This window comes from Neovison vison, chromosome X (genome assembly GCF_020171115.1).
Source record: "Neovison vison isolate M4711 chromosome X, ASM_NN_V1, whole genome shotgun sequence".
NCBI classification, from domain to species: domain Eukaryota; kingdom Metazoa; phylum Chordata; class Mammalia; order Carnivora; family Mustelidae; genus Neogale; species Neogale vison.
This window is the reverse complement of record NC_058105.1, coordinates 104,757,904-104,775,385: the sequence shown is the minus strand read 5'-3', so window position 1 is coordinate 104,775,385 and position 17,482 is coordinate 104,757,904. Positions and strand designations below refer to the sequence as shown.

General features: G+C 36.3%; 1 protein-coding gene and 1 pseudogene across 7 annotated transcripts in view; both read right to left on the bottom strand.

Annotated features, from left to right (window-relative positions):
* The window catches only part of DMD (dystrophin), a 1,990,807-nt gene that overhangs the window by 415,677 nt on the left and 1,557,648 nt on the right, over window positions 1-17,482 (bottom strand). The gene's annotated exons all lie outside the window — the stretch shown is intronic.
* LOC122897736 lies at window positions 15,614-15,728 on the bottom strand (annotated as a pseudogene).

Below are 17,482 nucleotides of genomic sequence, written 5' to 3'. Positions count from 1 at the left end.
TTGACTTTGTAGTTTGTTTTTTTTTTATGTAGTAAATAGGTCTATCTTTTCCTTATCACTTTTGGGTTTCCTGTCTTGTTAGAAAAGGTCTTCCTCATTCCAAGGATATTTCTTTTTATATTTAAAACTTTAATGCACTTGAAATTTATTTTTATAGTGCATGAGCAAGGAGATAAACTGTTATCCAAGAAGGACTGCAAAGAGTGCTGGCAGCATTTATTGAGTAAAACATCTTTTTCCCCCATTGGATTAAAATAACACTTTTGCCACATAATGTCTCCCAAAACAATTTGATCTGCTTCTAGACTCACAGTGTTGTTTGACTGATCTATTTGCCTTTTTTTGTGCCAGTGCTACACGATATGGATTACAGAAACTTTCTAGAAAGTTTAATGCTGGGTATTGCAGGACCCTCCCTGATCTCCAATACAGATAGAGACATTTGTTCTTTTTTCCTACATTCTTAGGTTAGTCTTAAGTATCTATTTTTTTACATGAACTTTAAAAGTCTCCCCTCCTCCCTTAATATATCCTGCCTTCAAGGCACTTGAAGTTTATAGGGTAATCACAATTTAAATACAATTTAAATACTATTTGGTAAACCTTAGATACAATAATCCTATTTTATGAAACTTACATTAGGGAAAAAAAAGCTGCACTGAAAACCAATAATATGTCCAGGATATCGTTCAGATAAATTATGATACAGCTACATAATGGAACACTATGTAGTCATTAAAAGAATGGCTAGGCTTTTTCTTATGGGTTGAGTTATGTCCCTTTCCTGAATTCAAATGTTGAAGTCCTAACACCCAGTACTTCAGAATGTGACCTTATTTGGAAACAGAGTTTACAGAGAAATCAAATTGAAATGAGATCATTAGGTTGGGCCTTACTCCAGTATAAGTTACGTTCTTATAAGGCGAAACTGGGAGACACGCGCGCGCGCACACACACACACACACACACACACTGAGAACACCATGTGAAGATGAAGAAAGAAATGTCCAAGCCAAGGAACACCAAAGATTGTCAGCAAACAACCAAAAGCCAAGAGGAAAGCACAGAACAGATTCTCCCTCAATGCCCTCAAAAGGAAGAACCCTACAACATCTTGATCTGAGACTGCTAGTCTCTAGAACCATGAAACAATACATTTCTGCTCTTTAAGCCACCCAGTCTGTAGTATCTTGGCATGGCAACCATAGTTAACCAAGAGACTCTTTGTGTACTGATACAAGCCAGTTGCTAAGATATACTGTTGAAGGAGAAAAGCATGATTCAGAACAAGTATGAATAGTATGCTATCATTTATGTAAATTCATCTATACACAGAAAAACAAACATCTACACATAAACTTATGCTTGAAAATTCATAAATATCTCCTGAAGGATATGCAAGAAGTTGGTAACTGGTTGCCTGTGGAAAGGGGCTGAATGGAGAGTGCAAAGAGATGGGGGAAAGAATTTTTACTGTTTATATTCTGATTTCTGAACCAAGATAATGATTACCTATTCAAAAATAATACAAAAAACCCCCATAAATTATCACCTTTTAAAAAACTCTTAAGCCAAATAATTTGAACAGATCTTTTTTATACTTTCTACTTGCAAATTTAATGTTAATTAAAACATATTAATCAACAAAACATGTTGATATAATGTTTACATATACGAGCAAATCCCTCTTTCCTATTTACTCAGACCACACATTTTAAAGTGTTAATTTATGCCTAGCATTACTTGAAGTAATATGTGGGCTGAAGAAACACAAGACATACCTTCTTTATTATAGAAGCTTATAACTGAGTGAAGGAGAGAGTAAAAGAACTTAAATGAAGTAGGAAAGAGAGCCACTTTAACTTTTTGTGGCTCAGGTTTCTTACTGGTAAAATAAGTGGGATAAAATGAATGTTAAAGTCCTAAAATTCCTGGATTCTTTATTAAAAAAAAGGGATTTATTTATATATTTTAGGGGTGGGGAGAGCAGAAGGAGAGGGAGAGACAATCTTAAGCAGACTCTGCACCAAGCATGGAGCCTGACATGGGGCTTGATCTCACAACTCTGAGATCACGACCTGAGCCAAAACCAAGAGTCAGTTGCTTGGCTGAGCCACCAAGGCACCCCTTTGGATTCTTTTTATTTGATTTTATTTGCCACTTAAAACCATACTTGGAAGGACACGTGGGTGGCTCAGTTGGTTATGAGTCCAACTCTTAATCTTGGCTTAAGTCTTGATCTCAGGGTCATGAGTTCAAGCCCCATACTGAGTTCCATGCTGGACATGGAGTCTACTTATAAAAAAATATGCTTTGAGATAACTATAAACTCACATGCAGCTGTGAGAAATAATACAGAGAAAGCCAAGTTACCTCTGACCAGTTTCCCCAAAGTAACATCTTGTGAAACTCTAGTACAATACCATGACTGGGATACTAATGTTGATACAATTGAGATAAAGAATAGCTTCAACACCACAAGGATTTGTCCTGTGCTGCTCTTTTATAGCTGCATTCACTTCTCTGCTCCCCCCCTGTTGTTCCCAATTCTTGGCAACTACTTATCTGTTTTCCATTTCATAATTCTGTCATTTCAAGAATGTTATAGAAATGTAATCATGTGGTATGTAACCTTCTAAGGTTAGCTTTTTTACTTAGCATAATTCCCTGGAGACTCACCCAAGTTGGTGTATACATTGATATTTCATTTCTTTTCAATATTGGGTAGTACTGCATGGTATGAATGTATTGTAATTAGTATAACCATTCATTGTTGAAAACCACTGGATTAGTTTCTACTTTTTGGCTATTACATATAAAGTTGGTATGAACATTTTTGTACAGGTTTGGTGATAAATGTCCAAGAGGGCAATTGCTTGATTGTAGGATAGTTGCATGTTTAGTGTTATAGAAAACAAGGCAATTATACATTTTCCATTTCTACCAGCAACATACGAATGATTCATTTTCTCTGCACCTTTGCCAACATTTGGTATTGTCACTATTTTTTGTTTTAGCCATACTGATAAGGGTGTAGGTATATCTCATTATGATTTTAATTGGAATTTCCCTAATGGATAATGTTGTTGACAATATTTTCATGTGCTTATTTACCATTAATATATATATATTCTTGGTTAAAATGTCTCTTCATATCTTCTGCTCATTTTCTAATTTGATTGTTATTTCACTGTTTCATTTTGAGAGTTCATAATATATTCTAGATTTTAGCTTATTTAAATTTTTATTTTATTGTAGTAAGACCAGTTAACACCAGGTCTACCATCTTCACAAAGTTTTTAGTGTACAATGTATTATTGTTGACTAAAGGTACAATGTTGTACAGCAGATCTCTAGAGATTATTAATCTTGCTTATCTGAAATTTTAAGGTTTATTTATTTTTGTCCTAAGGGTCCCCATTTAATTCTTACAACAACCATATAATGTGGGTATTTTCATTATCATTCTATGTTTTCAGATGAGAAAACAGACACAAAGATGAAAACAAACTTTCTCACAGTTACTTGGATAATTAAAAAGAGAGCCAAAGTCCCAAACCCAGGTAATGAGGAGATACCATTTTGTGAACCAGCTTAGAAATCATGGACAAAGCAAGAACAATAAAATAAGGTTGATAAAAAGCAAGCCAGGGGTACTATCTCTGAATATATAGATTCTACTTAGATTTGGTAAATATTTTGACATTTTGATTTTGCTTTCATTTTATAGTTTCTAAAAAACCTAAAACTATAGTTTTTCTTGTTCACACTACTGTGAAGTAAAGAAAACAAAACAAACAAAAGCCAAATTATGATCTGGTATATAATAAAACATTAGTGTTTGCATTGAATTTAGTTTGAATTTATGCAAACAAATGCCTGCTGTCCTTATTTTTGATTCAATTCAATTCAATTTGGTTCAAACTCCTCAGACAAACTCTTAAAATAAATCGTTGAACACTCTGAAATGATTAAAAGATTCTTGTGTGTCTTTTCCATGGAATTCTATATGCTATCTAACAAAACCTTCAGGGGTTATGTGATCCTTTAAGGATCTACCCCTTAGTCTTTGGTTATGTTATTTTCTACCTTCGTAGAGTTAGAATTCAACTCAGGGAGGGGCGCCTGGGTGGCTCAGCTGGTGAAGCTACTGACTGGGTTTCAGCTCAGGTGACCATCTCAGGGTGCTGAGACTGAGCCCTTGTTGGATAGGGCTCTGGTGCTCAGTGGGGAGTCTGCTTCCCCACTCCTTCTGCCCCCCTCAATAAATAAAATAATCTAAAAAAAAAAAAAAACAACCCAGAAGTCAACTTTTGGCGGCTGATGGTAATGAAAATGATTCTTGTTCATGGAAATGCAAATGTGTTTGCCTCCTGGAATGCAATTGATTCCTCAATGCAGAGAGTCAGCAGTACTGCATCTGTTATCAAATACTTACCAGCATTCCTGACTGTTTATATATGTGTCTGTTTTTCAGATTCTCCTTTGAACAAACGGCAACATCTTACTGATTCTCTCATTAGTTAATGATTTAATAAAATGTTTGGCACATATTCATTATGTATTTCTCTTTAAAAAAGATTTTATTTATTTATTTGAGAGTGAGGGAGAACACAAGCAGGGGGAGGGGCAAGTGGACTCCCCACTGAGCAGGGAGCCTGAAAGGGGCTTGGTCCCAGGACCCTGAGAACAGGACCGGAGCCACTTAGGTGCCTCTCATAAATTTCTATAGGTGGACTCTGAAAAACAATCTGAGGGGTTTGAAGTGGCGGGGGGGTGGGAGGTTGGGGTACCAGGTGGTGGGTATTATAGAGGGCACGGCCTGCATGGAGCACTGGGTGTGGTGAAAAAATAATGAATAATGTTTTTCTGAAAATAAATAAATTGAAAAAACAAAAAAAAAACAAAAAAAAATTTCTATAGGTGTCACAATCGGAGCTTCTGCTTGAAAAAGGTACCCATGTATCTGACACTTTTCCAGGTACCTGACCCACAACTTCTAATGACAACATCTTATGTATCCAAGGTACTTTCATCTAAACATTTAAAATGATGCTAGCACAACACTCTTAACAAAACTACAGACTTTATGGCAATTTCACCAGTTTTCCCACCAATGTCCTTTCTCTGTTTCAGGATCCAACCTAGGATCTCACGTTGTATTTAGTCACCATGTCTTTTTGATCTCCTCTGGCCTGACAGTTTCTCAGTTTTTTGGTATTTTTCATGAGCTTACCGCTCTGGAAGAGGACACGTCAATCATATTGCAGAATGTCTCTTAGGCTGTGATTGAGGTTTTCTCATCAGACTGGGGTTATGGGAATAGCCCTTCTCATCACATTCTATCATGGGGGTTGTGATATGAACATGACTGTCATTGGTGATGTTAAACTTGATCACTTAGTCAAGGTGGTGGTGCCTTCCAGGTTTCTTCTTCATTGTAAAGTTATTTCCCCTTGTCTATGTTTTTTGAAAACGGGTCACCCTGTTCAGCTCATATTCCAGGGGGACGGAACATTAAACTTCACCTCCTGAAAGAGGAATATCTATACATTTTTGGAATTCTTTTATAAGGAAGATTTAGCCTGGAAGGATGGTTTTTCAGTGAACAGAGAAAACCCAGTATTATCTGGATTGTTGCTGTGTGGCCAGTCTCATTTTTATCCTATTCTAAATCCATAAACTGGCTCTTGTCTCCTTCATACCAGTGTAAGTTAATAGGTTTATTTATCTTACATTATCATTAATTTATTTGTTTAGCTGATGAAAGGTTTTGTTTTTGTTGTTGTTGTTGTTTTTGGTAGGCTTTGGCAGTCGAGGCTAATAGGTTTTTCAACATATTTCTGTGGATACAAATTGTACTAGCACACGGGGAAGGGGAATGAGCTGAAAGTGTATGTGTCACTTTGAATCGCTGGGTAGCCTACTGGGAATATTGAGTTACTTAAGCTTCAAAGAAAGATGTGACAATGGCTAACCATATTCTAGACTCAGATTTTAATGTTCTCACAGCCTAGGTGGCCCATCAATTTTTTATCTTAAGTTTTTTTCCACAAGTTCTCCAAGAATTTTTCTAGGCAAGATTGTTTCAAATGCAAGACTAATTTTAAGCTCGATTAAAATGTTAAAGAGACTGTCATGCTATTTGTATTATCCTTTATGAAAAAAATCAATACTTTAATAGACTTCCTTGGTAAACTATTTTGAGAAACTCAATAGGATTGTTAAATAAAGCAGAACTCCCCATCAGATTCCAGTCTTTTCTACGTATTTTCTGACAAAAGGGGTAAAATAAAATAATGAGTTACACGACTAAAGATTATTTTTTTTGTATAGAATACAGGTTTTACACATTATAGTGTTCTGAGCTAAGAGTGGAAATTCACCTTAGAGAACTGTTAATTGTCTGAGTCCTGACACCTCAAATTTAGTACATTATTCATCCTGTTATAACACTTACCACATTCTTTTACAATAGGTTATTTTTAAGAATTTGTCTCCTCTAGTAGACCATGAGCTCTGACTTCAATGACTGCAAAGTACAGCCATATTTATTTGCTCAGTATATTGCACCACATATGGCATACAGTAAGTCATACTAACCACATGTCAAGTGCTCAACAGCACATGTAACTAGCTAGTAGAGTACTAGATAGCACAGATGTAAAATTTTTTATCATCATAGAGAATTCTGTTTGACAGTGCTGGTTTAGAGTAGGGTCTCTCAACCTTAGCTTTATTGACATATTAGACCAAATAATTTTTTTGTGTGTGAGGGGAACTAGCTATCTTATGCCCTGTAGAATGTGGAGCAGCATTCCTGGTCCCCACGCTCAATGTGACAACCAAAAAGGCCTTTACATCTTGTTATATATCCTCTGGGGATAAAACTGTCCCCAGGTGAGAACTACTGAGTTAGAGAAATTTATCTTGAACAAGAGTCCTAGAAAACCTACGTTGCCAAGACATATTTCTAGGGACTGCTCAAAATTGCTCTCTAATAAAAAGGATCCACATATAGCTTAAATGCTTTCTATAGTTATAAGAGGCAATTCTGCTTCATAAAAAGAAAATTAATTAGAGTAGAACTGTGCTACATTCAAGGGAGGCAACCTCTCCCCAATTTCTCTTAAGCAACATACCTTGGACCCATCAAAATAAGATTAGAGACTATGATGCAGCCATCACAGGGCTCTCTTCCTGAGATGGGTGTATTTAAATAATAATAAAAAAACCCTATCCTCCCCACTTCAGGGAACAGTGGCCTGACTTCAGACTGTGAGATCCCACATTATTTTTCTTGCTAGCTTTCTCTGGCTATGAAAGTGTTTTTCTCGCCCATGTGGCATGCCCAACTGCTGGGGGAATAACTTCTCCTTGAAAGCAGTGCTCAAGCAATGACTATGAAATAGTCAGTGACTGGGACTAGCCCAGCTCCCTTGTCATTTGGGTAGGAGAGCTCTAAAACATGTGCTTGCACCACACACAGAGTTGCTACAGTGGGATGAAATTCCACTAGACCCAAGGTAGTTCACTTGGTAACTGCTTCTTTTACTGAACGCTTTCTCTCCATTGTCTTGCTTCCTCTCTTTATATCTACGGATATTTTATTCCCTTTCCAAGGAAATCCTTGTCCCAAGTTCTGCTTTGACTCAGAGTTTGCATTAAATACTTGACTCTAGGTTTGCTTCTGGGGAACTCACAATGAAATATATTTATTAATTCATTAACCATTTATTCAGAACTACTGAGTCCCTTACTGCACGCTAGCTTCAGTGGCATGGGTACTGCCTTGTAATTAGAACAGATGAATGTGCTAAAGCCAGGACATGCACCTTTTAATTTATTTTTATTTAGTTTGTTTTTAAAACATCCTCTCAACTTCCTTTTTTATCGAGGTGAAATGTATAGAACATAGAATTAACCACTGTAAGACAAACAATTTAATGACATTCAGCGCTTTTACAATGTTAGGTAACTACCACCTCTATTTCCAAAACTCCAAAATAAAATCTCATATCCGTTAAGCAGTTATTTCTTTTTTTTTTTTTTTTTTTAAAGATTTTATTTATTTATTTGACAGAGAGAGATCACAAGTAGGCAGAGAGGCAGGCAGAGAGAGAGGAGGAAGCAGGCTTCCTGCTGAGCAGAGAGCCCGATGTGGGACTCGATCCCAGGACCCCAGGATCATGACCTGAGCCGAAGGCAGCGGCTTAACCCACTGAGCCACCCAGGCGCCCCTAAGCAGTTATTCCTCATTTCACCCTCACCATGTCCCAGGCAGCCACAACTCTGTATTTTGATTTTTTTGGATTTACCTACTCTGGATATTTCATAAAAATGGAACATGTTTCCTTTAGTATTTATCTTTTTTTGGTTAGTAAAATATCTTCAAATTTCTTCCATTAGGGCTACTTCATTTTCTTCATGGCTTAATAATATTCCATTGTATGTATATAAATTTCGTTATGCACTCACTGGTTGATGAACACTTCAGTTCTTTCTACCTTCTGGTTGTTACAAATAGGTGCTGCTATGTGCATTCACACAGAAGAACTTGTACAAGCACCTGTTTCCAGTTCTTTTGGCTATATACTTGGGAGTGGGCCTACTGTGTCATATGTTAAATCTATATTTAGCTTTTTGTATAAATGCCAAACTGTTTTCTATAGTAGCTGACTATTTAATGTTCCCAATGGCAAACTACGACCATTCCAGTTTCTCTAACATACTCATCAACAGTTGTTATTTTGCTTTTTTTTTTTTTTTTAATAAATCACGGCCATTTTCATGAGGGTAAAGTTATACCTCATTGTGGTTTTGATTTGTGTTTTCCTAATAAGCAATGATGTTGAGCATCTTTCCATGTGCTTGTTGGCTATTAGTATTTCTTCAGAGAAATGTCTACTCAAGTCCTTTGCCTAATTTCAATTTGAGTTGTTTTTGTTGTTGTTTTAGTTGTAAGAGAGCTCTATGTATTGTGGCTACTAGATACTTACAAAATATACTATTTATAAATAATTGTACTCATTCTAGAGGTTGTCTTTTCTCCTTTCTTGACTTCTTAAATAACATACAAAAGTTGTAAATTTTCAGGAGATTCAGTGTATCTATTTTTTTCCTTCATTACCCCTCCTATTGGTATCATATCTAAGAATCCATTGCAAATTCAAGGTCACAAAGATTTATCCTTCCTTTTTATTTTTAACGAAAGGACTTTTTAGCCTTACTGTGCCTTGTCAAAATATTTGGGTCTGCTTTTTTTCACCAACACAGAGTAATTGCAGTGTGTGTTCTTGCCAGAGAATTCTCTACAACTTCACACTGTCTACAGCACATTCCTTTCTCAAGCTGAGGTTCAATATACAGCATTAAGCATGGAGACCCGCTTAAAAGACAGATAGTGGTTCACCTCCCCTTCCAATTTACCCAAATTCCCTTCTCCTCTCTAACGCCCCTTGTCCTCCATGCTATTGGTTATGCTCCACAAATTGGAAGGGGAGGTGAACCATGAGAGACTAGACTCTGAAAAACAATCTGAGGGGTTTGAAGTGGCGGGGGGGGGTGGGAGGTTGGGGTACCAGGCGGTGGGTATTATAGAGGGCATGGCTTGCATGGAGCACTGGGTGTGGTGAAAAAATAATGAATACTGTTTTTCTGAAAATAAATAAATTGGAAAAAAAAAGACAGATACTGGGGCGCCTGGGTGGCTCAGTGGGTTAAGCCGCTGTCTTCAGCTCAGGTCATGATCTCAGGGTCCTGGGATCGAGTCCCACATCGGGCTCTCTGCTCAGCAGGGAGCCTGCTTCTTCCTCTCTCTCTCTCTGCCTGCCTCTCTGCCTACTTGTGATCTCTTTCTGTCAAATAAATAAAATAAAAAATCTTAAAAAAAAAAAAGACAGATAGTGATTACATGTCCCGTGGCACCACAACTGTATATGTATGCATCATTTTGCTTTGGTCCATTGTACAGATGTTTCTTAATTCATTAGAAAATCTTTGGAAGAAACGTCTTCCGTTTAATTGAAAAAAAATGACAGATATTCAGTCCCTTCGCATTTTATGAGTTCTATGAAATGCTTTTTCTTAAAATAAGGGCAAGTGTAAAAGAGCTATTTCAAGAGAGGCGGGGACTTCTGTTTTATTAATAGTCACTGTTTTCATATCTAATCAAATGCACAGAAACACATGTCAAGGGAAGGCTATATAGGTAAAAACTGAATTGGTATAATTTTTATCAATGAATCATATAAAATGGTATGCATATCTTTTTAATAACACAACAATAAATGTACTTCTCTATACTATGAAAAATAATGGGAGAGAGATCTAAAAAAAGGAAAAGAAAAAATGAAGTTGGGGGATACAGTCATACACATAGAACCTATGGTACAAAGAAAGAAAGAACAAGGAAAACACAGATGAAAAAATAGAGTAGAAGAAGAAGCACTTCACAAATACGTATATATATTTCAGAAGGATATATCTATTTGAATGTGGTAAAAAGGCATCCACACTCACGTCTATACAGAGAAAGAGAAGGTGGCAAAGAATCACATAGAAATACAGACAGAATGAGTGTGAAAGTTAGCAAGACAAATGGTTTCGGACTGAGACAGAGAGAGTTCTTAGATTAAAAATAGAGGTCTACTGAGTAACATCCATACCCTGAAACCTTTTGGGCTTGTGTTGCTGAAGTCTGGGACAGCTCCATGGCGTTTCACAATGGCAAGCACAAAGGTCATAAGTGTTCTTGCCACTTGCCTCTTGGATCATTAGCCATCCAGTGGAACATCCAGGAGAGTAGCCATTTCCCCAGTCTATGTTGCTCTCCACTGCTTTTTGAACTTTTCCACAAGAACAAGATGCACATGGGTAATTTTCAAATGTGTTAACCATCCGACTTCATCAGGTAGGAACATTCTTCCAATTTAGAGGTTCTAGGTGAAGTCAGTGAGGTATAAGATGGCTCTTTTAAGTAGATTTAGATGATCTGTCTTGAATATGCCTCAGCTCATAGGAATAAATTCTTTTCTTATCAAAAATCACAGGACAATGATTTTATTAGCTAAGAATATCCCAAGCCCACCCTTGCTTCTTCATGTGATATAAACACTCTAGGAGATGTCAGGAGATTGTACTAGGATCTGTTTAGATTCGGATGGTTTGATAAAGGTAATATCTGTCCAATGTTGACGTGTTTGCCTCCTACCCCAGAAACTCCTATCTCTGTCCTAGTCTCAACACTTTGAGGCCCTGCACAGGAAATTTGAAGCATGAGAGTATGAGAAAATTCATGCTACTATTAGCAGTGTGACTAAGGAAAGACAATTCAGAGAGATTAGGGCTTTTAAGTGGATCTCTCTGATATTGTCATTGGAGATAAAATAACTATTAGCTACTAAGTGCCTAAGCAATCAGATCTATGAATCTTCCAGGCTGTACAATGCAGTCAATGAGAGATCAATACATAAAATCTATTTGCTGATCCTGAGGTTAGAGTCTAGAATTTGGTTTAATAATAAGCTATATGTTTTAGATTTTAATTTTAAAAGTTATCCTAGTATCACATGTATTAAGTTCCCCCCCAAATGAAATAATACTCTGACTTAGAATGAAGAACAACATACCTCTACCCTAACACTTTCTACCTGAGTTTTGCTTTATCCCAAATGCACTGAGTTGTTCTTTTCTGTTATTTATATCCATAAACCTAAATATTATGCTTATAACATAATTTCTTAACTGACCAATTTTAGTCATTATCTATTGATCTGCCATCATGAAAATAAGGACTATTGTTCCTTTACTTGCCAATATTCCTACTTCCTTGCATATGCGTGCATGTGGATGATCTCAACAACAAAAAACAAACAAAATTCTAAATAGCACATGGGCAAAATAAATGAAGAAACATTTCCCTGAAGATGATATTTAAATAGTAAATAAGCAAATGAAATATATTCAACATCACTAGCCATTAGGGCAATGGAAATTAAAACCACCATGAGACATCACTACCCATCTATTAGAACAGCTAAAATGAAAAACGTGGTGACAATACCAAATGTTAATGAGGATGCAGTGAAACTGCACCACTGATACACTACTGGTGGGAATTTGAAATGTAAAATGATATAGCAACCTGGAAAATAGTTTGTCAGTTTCTTTAAAAAACTAAATACACATTGCCATATGGCCGAACAGTTTTACCCTTGGGCACTTATCCCAGAGAAAGGAAAATTGACATCCACACAAAAACCTCTACACATATGTTCATAGCAGCATAGTCTGTAATAGCCCAAACCTGGAAACAAGCATAACGCCCCTCAACAGGTGAATATTTAAACAGAATTTGATAATTAATACTATAGAATACTAGTCAGCAATAAAAAGGAATGAGCTATTGACACATGCAACAACTTGGATGGATTTCTTTTTTTTTAAATAAAGATTTTATTTATTTGTGAGTGAGAGAGAGAGCATGAGTTGAGGAGAGGAGTAAAGGGAAAATGAAAAGCAGACTCCCCACAGAGAAGGGGGCTCCAGATGAGGGGCTCAATCCCAGGACCCTGGGATCATGACCTGAGAAGAAGGCAGATATTTAACCAACTCAGCCACTCAGGTACCCCCTTGGATGGATTTCAAGGGCATTATGCTTAGTAAAAAAAAAAACAATCCAAAAAAGTCATAAAAATCTATGGTTTCACTTCTATAATATTCAAAAGATGACAAAATTAGAGAGATAGAATATGGATTAGTGATTAGGAAGATGGTAGAGATGATGAGAGGAAAGGGAAAGAGTAGGGAGGAAATAGTTTTGTACCTTGATCATGAAGGTGGTTGAATGTGATAAAATGCACAAATATGCACGTGCACACATGCACACATGGATGATACCAATGCCAATTTCCTTGTTTTCAGAGCATAGGATAAGCTATGTAAACTGTAACAACTGGTGGGGGGATGCTAAATGAAGGGTACAGAGACGTCCTATTTTTGCTTCATGTATCTCTCTATTTCAAAACAAAAAAGTTTAAAAACATTGGTATTTAGGGTAATCTTATTGTGACTAAGATTGTTTGCTGTTAGGTCAAGTATTTGCTATGGTAATAATATTTTCTTTTTGTATAACTTTCTGTTCTTCCTGAAATAACTTATTCTCTTTTTGCTTAAATATCTGCATACTTATGTCTTTGCATCACTTTCACAGAATTTTAAAGCCACTCTAATAGTGATTTTCCATGTGCAAACCCAGCAATTGTTCTATTTGTCCATTTTCCTCTCCATTCTTCCAAACTCCACTGGAAAATTCTTTTGAGAGTCCTTTGCCCTTATGTTTGAATTCTGACTGGTTGCTTTCTGAAAATGATTTATTTCATCCCAATGTTGAATAATAACTCAGTAGAGTTTATTTTTCTATATAGAAGTTTAAGTTTACCATCTTTTAACTTCTTTTGCTACTGTTGAAAAGTCTACTATTGTTCCTTCAATGAGAATCTCCTTTTCTTTGCCTAGGTATTTTTAAGATCTTGTCATTGTCTATAATATTTGATGATTTCATTGCAATGAGTCTGGGTGGGATTTTTTTTTCATTATCCAGATTGGGATTTCTTGGCTTCCAAAATTTAAGTATTCACGTGTTTTGTCATTTCTGGAAACCTCTGTTTGAATGCTGCCTCCTCCCATTTATTTTTTCTAAACTCCAATTAGATATTTGCCAGGCTTTTTCTATCTTTCATATGTCTTAAGTCTTTTCTATTTAAATTCAATTAGCCAACATATAGTACATCATTAGTTTTAAATGTACAGTTCAATAATTCATCAGTTGGGTATAACATCCAAGGCTCGTCACTTTATTTATTTATTTATTTTTTAAAGTATTTTTTTTATCTCCTTGTCTTTCTGTGCTGTGTTTTGAGTAATTTCTTTAGATCATCTGCTGTTCACTAATTCTTTTTCAGTTTTAAGTTTCTCTTTAAAATGTCCATTGAGTTTTATTTATTACAGATTATATATTTAATATAGAGGATTAATTGGGACTTTTTCAAATTTATCTTTTTTAAATACTACCTTGTTGCTTCCTTAAGCTTTTGATTCTTTTGTGTCTCTAACCATTTCAAACAAGCTCATTTAATTTCTGAATTTGATAATTCCATTATCTGGAGATATGGAAGGAGAATCTAGTTTTCCCCAGCTGACTCTTGTTTATGGCATTTCCATGCATGTTTTATAATTTGAGATTGTGAGCTCATGTCTGATAGGGTATTAACTGTGGAAACTGCATGGCATAAGTTAAACACTTTGGAAAGTGTTTGATCCTTAGGTTTCTAACAACCTATGAATACTTTCTGTGAATTTCTGAGTCTGAGACTTCTCAGAACCACAAAGGTAGTATTAATTCAGACTCCAAACATGTGAAAAGAATTCCCAATTTTTCAAATTCTTCAAGAAGACATTTTCCTTACCCAGAACTCAGGCTGAGTTGGACAAGTTTGCTTGACATCTCCTCTTGTTTCTAAAATGGATTTTCCCCCAGACTGCTCTTTGCTACAGGTGTGTAGCTCTTGAAGGATTTTCCTTTCTTATGGGGATCCCAGTTCTAGTCAACTGAGCCTGGCTGTTCTTCCTCTCTCTGAGAAACTATTAGAACCCGAGTTTCTTATTTATCAGCTAATATCCAGGGTGATAGTTTGGCAAACATCCAGCGTGCGAGTCTTTTATTAGTTCCTGGGTATTTTACTTACTTTCTTGTGAGCTCCTCACAGCTTTAAATGGATGCATGTTATATTTCATCCTGCATTTCCTGTCAGTTTGTATAAGAAGTTTTGTCAGGAGGGCTTGCCCCTAATTTTGTCAGAAGTAGATTGTGCTCTAGGCCTGCAAGCACCACTGTAATACCAGGCCTTCTCATTCCCTCTCTCCTCTTGTATCCTAGATTCCAGGTTTTCTTCTGTGTTGTTTAATTGTTGAATTTTCATGGAGCCTTTCTTCTAGTAGCTTCTTGATGAAGGTACTTGGAAAGTAAAAAATATGTTTACTAATTCTAATTTGAACATTATTATCCCTCAGAATTGTAAAGGTATGGATTCTTTAGCTTCTGTCTTCAAGTATTGCTATTAAGAGGTCTGACATCATTCTGATTTTTAATCCTTCACTAGCGACATGATTTCTATCTGTTAATCTCTCTCTCCTTCTCTCCCTCTCTCTCTGCCCCTCCCCCCTTCTCCCTCCCTCCCCACCTCTGTCCTTCCCTCCTTTCCTCCCCACACCCACCTCTTTCTTTGGAAGGTTCTGTTCTGGAATGTCACATGACATGTCCTGATATATGTCTGTCTGTCTCTCTTTTTGTTATCATGCTGGGAACTTGGTGGGCACTCTCAATCTTAAAATTTATGTCCTTCATTTCCAGGAAATGTTCCCACATATATGTTTTTGACAAATTCTTCCCTATATTTTCTCCAGAATTCCTTCAGTGAGATGTTGGGTTGCTTGGATTTAATTCCTTAATTTTACCATCTTTTCTTTCTTTATGTTTCATTTCTTCATCTTTATTTTATCAGCTTTCTTGGAGATTGACCTTCCACTTTCAATTTAATTTTACATCTTTGCTGTCACATTTTATTTTCCAGAAGTACATTCTTGTTCTTTGAATTCTTCTTTTTAATTAGCAATAATCGCGCCTCGGATAAACCTCATTGGCTACGATACTGCCACTGCACAAAGCTGAATTTTTCTTTTTAATAAAATCTTTTTGTTTTGTAGATCAAATATTTTCATTTATGTTTTTAGGGATGTTAATTATAGGTATCTATTTTCCTTGAATTCTTTCCAGCCCCCTGCCCTGGTTTTATATTTTGCTCTCATTTCTCATCCATATTTAGGATTTAGGCACTGAAAAATTAATGATAAGCTTTACTTGTAGGGTTTTCGCCAGGTGAATTTCATCCTGTGCATGTGGGTAAAGACCTCCAAATAAGAGTAGCAGTAGGTTTTTTTTCTCTAAGGCTACTCAGTTTCTCCTGAGGAACACATTTACTCTCCTCTCTGGGAGTATATGCTTGCTGCCAATGTGCCTGGAGCCAGTTAGGACTTGAGCTTTGGTGGGAATGGGGGATCCTATTCAATATGCATAGTTTCATTTAGTTCCCATTTTCAGTGTGGAAATTCTCCCCCACGTTCTTCTCTACCTGGTGTCCCCAGATGTTGAGCTTTTCTAGTACAAATTCTCTGGAGAACAAATCTCCAGTCACCTGGTTGGGTAGGGAAGAGGCAACAATTTGGATTCCATGAAAAGGGCATGAGAGGCATGGGGATGTGAATGCTTCTTAGACACACTTTTGACAAATGTCCCTACTATCAGCCCCATCATCATCCCTGCCTTCTGTAGTAGCTGGAACCTTCAATTCCTAAGACTTTCTAGGTTCTAGGTACTTGGTGTTCAGTTTCCCTTGAGATGCTAACTTCTCCACTCCCTTTACATATTCTCAAAATTTGTCATTGCTCATATTTTCTTGTTGCTGCTCCCATATTCTTTCTCCTTGCAGGCAAATCTATAGTTTTATTTCCTCTGTTTTCACTTTAAAGTGTCATGACCTACCAGTTTTAGCCAGAAATCCCTATAAATGATGTATGGGAAGAAAAGTTTTGCTAACAAGACATTTGGTCAATTGCATAGATCAGGGGGTGAAATAAATGAGGGGGTGGGACTTGTGATTACTGAAATTTGGCTTCTGGAAGACTGCAAATAAGTACTGTCCTATATATGACACAACTCTTTCTGGCCTGAAATTGCCCAAGTGTTATATTAGCAATATTTATTTTTCTCTTCATTTTTTGTTGTACAATATTGGGGAACAATTTGCAACTTCAAGCTACACAGTTTTCTTTTAGCGATTAGGTTGAAACATGCAAAAAAATCCTTGCTAATTTTGTAGGTCTCGAACATTTGAATACTGGAAATATTATATAGCTTGAGCTAACATTTTAATAGACCATTTATGGACTTTCTGGAAATTGGACTGTGCATGCTATCTTCTTCAGGAAATCTGAATTATCCCAATATTTGTACCTCTGGATCTTTCTCAGGCTGAACAAATATGTACACACAAGGTTGACCTCTGGTTCTCATTCTATTCATCAAGACAGACTATACATAGCCTAAGAAGATTTGAGTCAGATAAACTGAAAAAAATCAGTGAGCAAAATATTTACTTCTCTCAGTTGTACTCTTATAATTCTGGCTGTTTTACACTCACTTTTGAAATTTTAGTAAGATAATATAAATGGGCACTTTGTAACAAAAAAGAGCCACATACAAATGAAGCACATTACTCTAAGTATTTATAACACACTACCAGAAGGATGAGATAAAAGACCCTATAAAATCTATTTTGACTCTAGATAAGAGGACAAAACCAACTCCTTCAATAACTAGAGTTCATTATTATTAACAATGATAATCATGATAATACTAAAATGA